Below are 6,000 nucleotides of genomic sequence, written 5' to 3' on the forward strand. Positions count from 1 at the left end.
ACATATGTTGCTAATCCTTGGAAGGCAGAACATATCACACAGCCTACGGTTCCTACAGGGATATCAATGAGTCCCCATGTTCTCAATGCCTGCAATGCCACCAATATCGTTTGGGTCGTGGATACCAATTACCCCAATACATTACAAACGGATCATTGTTTGCTATGAGTGGCGCAACAAAGCTATATGAAATTGCCAAGGTCAGCAAACCCTTAGATCGTCTACATGAATTTGTTTAGCATCGCCAAGGCATCGTGTTAAGCGAGACAGTTGTCTTGCCTTCCCAATAACTCATTTTACTTACTATGATTGCCCTCTTCTTTTCCTCTACATTTTATGATTGCTAAAATTACCAAAATAGACAAGTTTGACTAAAAATTTACCAAAATAGACATGTCTATTTAGCCCACATCTCTCAAATCATTGGTTTTTTTAATCAATAAACAACTGCCACGTCACCAAAGCCGGCTAAGGCGGCTAAGCCTTAGCCTCCACTTTATGGGCACAGAATTTTATAAAAAGTAAACGGGTCCCACCTTTAACCAATACAAATTCGACACGTGTCAAAGGCGGCTAAACTTAGCCTACATCTATGGTTATTTAGCCGGCATCTTTGACTCTTAGCCGTCTTCGGGATACGTGTCTATTTAGTTAGCCGGCTCTAAAGATTCCTTCTTAGCCGGCTCCAACTCGGCTTGTAGGCTAAGGCTTCACTTAGCCGCCTTCAATCTTTTCATTTAGCCGGCTTCACTTATCCGTCTTCTTAGCCGGTGCAAATTTAGCCGCCAAAATTGAATATTTTACCAACTTACCAACTCTATTAAATATTTAGCCGGCTTCACTTAGCCGTCTTCTTAGCCGGTGTAAATTTAGCCCCAAAAATTAAATATTTTACCTACTCACTTAATTATTTAGCCGGCTTCGCTTAGCCGCCAATTTTTTTTTCTCTTAGCCGGCACGTTTTAGCCATCAGCAATAAATACTTAACTACCCAAATTTAATTTTTCACCAACCATTTTTATAAAACTAACAACCACCTACATCTTATAAAACCATCTTCACCCTCTCATAAGATACTCATTTTTTAAAAAAAATATGTTTGTTAACGTCGTCGTTTACTCAGATCAGATTGTAGGCTTTACTTATCCGAGTTTTTTTATGAATGAATTAACTTGGTTTATTTTTATTAAAAATATTTTTATGTATGTAGATACTAACAAAATACTAACAAAAAAGTAATACACGGAAATGTTCATTAATAATAAAAATTAAGAAACATAATAATAACAAAGCATACTAAATAAAGATTACAATCTACTCGATTGTAGGCCGACAACGCAAAATGTAAATTTTTTCTGCCATAAACCTCCGATATTTAAGCATTTTCTTCTTAAAATCTCCTTCAAAATTAAGCTTTTTTTCAAAACATAAATGTTCCATTAACATACAAGCAAATACCCCCGAATTTTCCGCCTGACCAGTGTGGTTGGGCTGCATATATTTGTCAGAACTATCAAACCCAAAGAGTTTTTCTTCCCGTCCAGACCTCCTCCGGTAATGAAGGTTAACTAACAAAGCCCCAAAATAAACCTTCAGTTTGACTAACATTGGGTGAATTTTGTGACGATACATTACAGTACTAAAATCTCGAAACCAATACTGCTTTACTTCCATTGACCGCATATTAACTCTAACGAGTAACCATTCTTGTTGTTCTACAAACAACGGAATGTAAACATAATCGACTTCCGCCTGACCAATGTTAGTTTTATAAAAATGGTTGGTGAAAAATTAAATTTGGGTAGTTAAGTATTTATTGCTGATGGCTAAAACGTGCCGGCTAAGAGAAAAAAAAAATTGGCGGCTAAGAGAAGCCGGCTAAATAATTAAGTGAGTAGGTAAAATATTTAATTTTGGGGGCTAAATTTACACCGGCTAAGAAGACGGCTAAGTGAAGCCGGCTAAATATTTAATAGAGTTGGTAAGTTGGTAAAATATTCAATTTTGGCGGCTAAATTTGCACCGGCTAAGAAGACGGATAAGTGAAGCCGGCTAAATATTTAATAAGGTTGGTAAAATATTCAATTTTGACGGCTAAAATTAGACGGCTAAATGAAAAGATTGAAGGCGGCTAAGTGAAGCCTTAGCCTACAAGCCGAGTTGGAGCCGGCTAAGAAGGAATCTTTGGAGCCGGCTAACTAAATAGACACGTATCCCGAAGCCGGCTAAGAGTCAAAGATGCCGGCTAAATAACCATAGATGTAGGCTAAGTTTAGCCGCCTTTGACACGTGTCAAATTTTTATTGGTTAAAGGTGGGACCCGTTTACTTTTATAAAATTCCGTGCCCATAAAGTGGAGGCTAAGGCTTAGCCGGCTTCGGTGACGTGGCAGTTGTTTATTGGTTAAAAAACCAATGATTTGAGAGATGTAGGCTAAATAGACATGTCTATTTTGGTAAATTTTTAGTCAAACTTGTCTATTTTGGTAATTTTCCCATTAACATTGTACTTTTAGATTTTTCTTTCTTTATGTGTGCCCTTGTGTTTATTCATTGTACTACGATTATTGCCTTTATAAAGGGTTTGCATATATGTAAATGTTTTACCACGTTACGATCGAGCATGTTTTTTATGTATGCGTGCATGTGTGCTTCATTGTTCGTATAAAAATTTATAAACAACAACCACGACAAAACAGACACACCCGTGGTAAAACCATACATAATACTCCACAATTGACTTAGACACAACACAAAGACTAAAAACAACTACAAGCAAACAAAACATGTGACCGGAGGGTTCCTCTATATGTCATTACATGATTCTTTAAAAAAAATGGGACATATTGTTGGTTGCATATGCGGTTTATGGGCCGAGTATGCATAGTGTACTGGTCTACAATTCTGCAACAACACCAATGTCTTGCCACCCTTATTTCCCCCAATTTTTTTTATCTCCGGACTAAATTTCAACTCTAACAGCACACCAATTAACAAACATTCAATCCTTTATGTTGATTAAAAAATCACAAAACCCACAAACCTACTTTTTAACAAATATTTCACACAACACGATGTATCCAATATATATGCAAACGTCAACATTTTAGAGCGCACCCCCGCACAAAAACAACATCCAACAAACCATATGTACATGCGGAAGCGCGCTCGCACTAATAACCTATTACACACCCAACCAAACAATACAAACTAATACGATGGGATAATTTGCGTAAACCCGCAGCAACGCGCGAGCACTTCCGCTTGTTGAAATATAATGTCTTTAAATAAAATTTATTCACCTGAAGAAAGTACACAGCCACCACTTTTACTTTTGTTACATAATGAATCCTCTCTTTTTTATTTGTTAAATGCCAAATTACCCTTTTCTTTCAAGTTGAGTTCACTCCCCAAGAATCAAATCTTTAGTCCCATGAAACAGTAAAAAGGGAGACAAAGCAAATTCCCAAAAATCCATCCAAAAGATGAATTACGAGAATCCGCAACTCGTTTCGAATATATATATTTACTTGAATTTTTATAACAAAATAAAACATTACTTATTTGTTTATTACATTAGCACACTATATATAATTGAAAAATATAATTAAACTCATACTAATCACTTTTTTAACTTTAAAATACCGCGTATAAGATTGACGGGTGTCACACTTCCGAGCTTTTACATAAACCTCTATCGATATTAAACTGGTACCTTTCGGTTTTTATATTCACTCTTGTTAATCGCGTACAAACAAATTAAGGTGATGAATAAAATAGATCCAAAAATGGAGCATCAAAACTTCCTATTTGAGCACCTCTTTGTTGCTTGTAGTTCCCAACTATCCAATGCCTCATGTCTCAAGTTTTCTCATATTCCATACCCTCTTTCACCAAGAAGAAACCTTTGATTCTTCCTCCATTATACATATAAACACACATTCAAGCTATCAAAGATGCCTCCTCTATATCTACATATTTGCTTTTCTTTGAAACCCATAAACAAAAAAAACAAAAAACAAAAAACCACCTCATACACACACTATTTTTCCTCCTTACCTTCTGTTCCCGAAAATATACTCATTTCCGGGAAGATATGGGTCCTCGACTCGTTCAACATTCGTTGTTTTTTGTATTATGTCTTCTTCTCAATCCAGGTAACGTTTATTTGTACTCTTTGTATGTGTAACGCTTTTAACGTTTTACAAATATAAGAAGTTGATTACGTTTCACCCCCCGTTTAAAATGTTTTTTCAATGTTTCAATGCAACTTTAAACGAATTGCATTCTTAACCTTTATCAACCACAGGACCTATCTATGTCATTATATATAGTTTTTCGAGGGTACTTATGTATGTCATTTTAACCAGTGAATGAACATTCGTTTATTTGTTCTTTGATACTTCTATCGTAACGTTCTATAGATATACGAAGTTGATAAAGTTTTATCGCTTGTATAACATGTTTTTCGGTGTTTCAACTTTAAAGTCTGAACAAAGTTACATTTTTGACCTCTATCGACAATAACATCTAGCTATTAGTATTGGTGTTATTGTAACTAGCAAAGGATATTTTTGTCACTTTTACTTGTGAATAAACATTTGTTCAACTATATATTATATGCTAAAGCAAAGAATATTAGTGAATAATGATTTTGTTTATTCTTATTTTCAGAATCAAGCTTTGCTAATAACCCCCATATGCAAGCAACCTTACCTAAAAAAATGCTTCACCTTCAACAAGACCAAATATTCTCATCCCCTTCAACTTTCACAACCCAACTAGATGACATTCCCATTGTTCAACCCACAACTCCTACCGGAACACCCAACACGTTCCCGCCAACCACAACGACCCCATCGGAGGAGACCCCACAACCCTACCACCGCCATCCGGTTTCCAACCAAACAACCCCGCTCCAATAACCCCATTCCCGACGGGCCCATCAGGCCCAACGGGCCAGACAGGCCCAAATCCAACCGGGCCTTCTGGCCCGTCTTCGGGTGGATCAGGATCATGGTGTGTTGCAAGCTCATCGGCTTCCGAAACTTCTCTACAAGTGGCTCTTGATTACGCGTGTGGATATGGAGGAGCCGATTGCTCGGCTATCCAACCGGGTGCCAGCTGTTACAACCCGAACACGGTTCGGGACCATGCTTCATATGCTTTTAATGCATATTATCAAAAGAACCCTGCTCCAACTAGTTGCTCTTTTGGAGGAGTTGCACAACTTACCAACACAGATCCAAGTAAGGACTACTGTTTGTTAATCATGGTACATTGTATCAATAAGTACTTACATATATAACCTTTGATTCTAATGTTTGTATCAAAATTGTTTTAGGTTCAGGAAGCAAAACACCGAGTTTATTATCTGTTATAGTTATTAACCTTTTGCCAAATCGTAACTTCTAATGTAATATATGGTAGAGAAAATTACAATAAACTTTAACTAATATATTATAACTAGGGATGCTAATTCCTGACATAAATGAACCTAACATGAGCGTTGTGGGTTTGGGTTTAGATAAACGGGTGGGTCAGGTCAACTTTGATACGTTCAGCTAATGTGTTGTGTTCGTGTCAACCTGACTGATTAGCCTGTTTAACTCGTTTACTTTTTATTCCTTATTTTTAAAATGTGTTTCAGACAAAAACTAATTAATTGGATATGTGACAAAATTAAAAGTCAAAAGAAAAATCAACACAATACTTTATCTATAACTAAGATTTAATCATTTTATATACGTTTATATATATATTTTTTTCTTAAGCATGTGCTTTTAAAGTGTTGGCATGCAATAAAATAAAATAAAACAAGCTAAAAAATAAATTGGTTAAACGGGTTTTCATATTAACCCGTAAAATTCGTGTAGTGTACATGTTCTTACGCTTGATATACCTTTTGGGTTTGTGTCATCCCGTAAACATGACCAGTTTAACACCCCTAAATTTCTAACCAGTAGACTTATATTTCTAATTGCAGAATGAGCACACCGAT

The sequence above is a fragment of the Bidens hawaiensis genome, unplaced genomic scaffold (genome assembly GCF_021521415.1).
Source record: "Bidens hawaiensis isolate Kalapana, Puna unplaced genomic scaffold, B.hawaiensis_p1.1 tig00000326_1, whole genome shotgun sequence".
NCBI lineage: Eukaryota > Viridiplantae > Streptophyta > Magnoliopsida > Asterales > Asteraceae > Bidens > Bidens hawaiensis.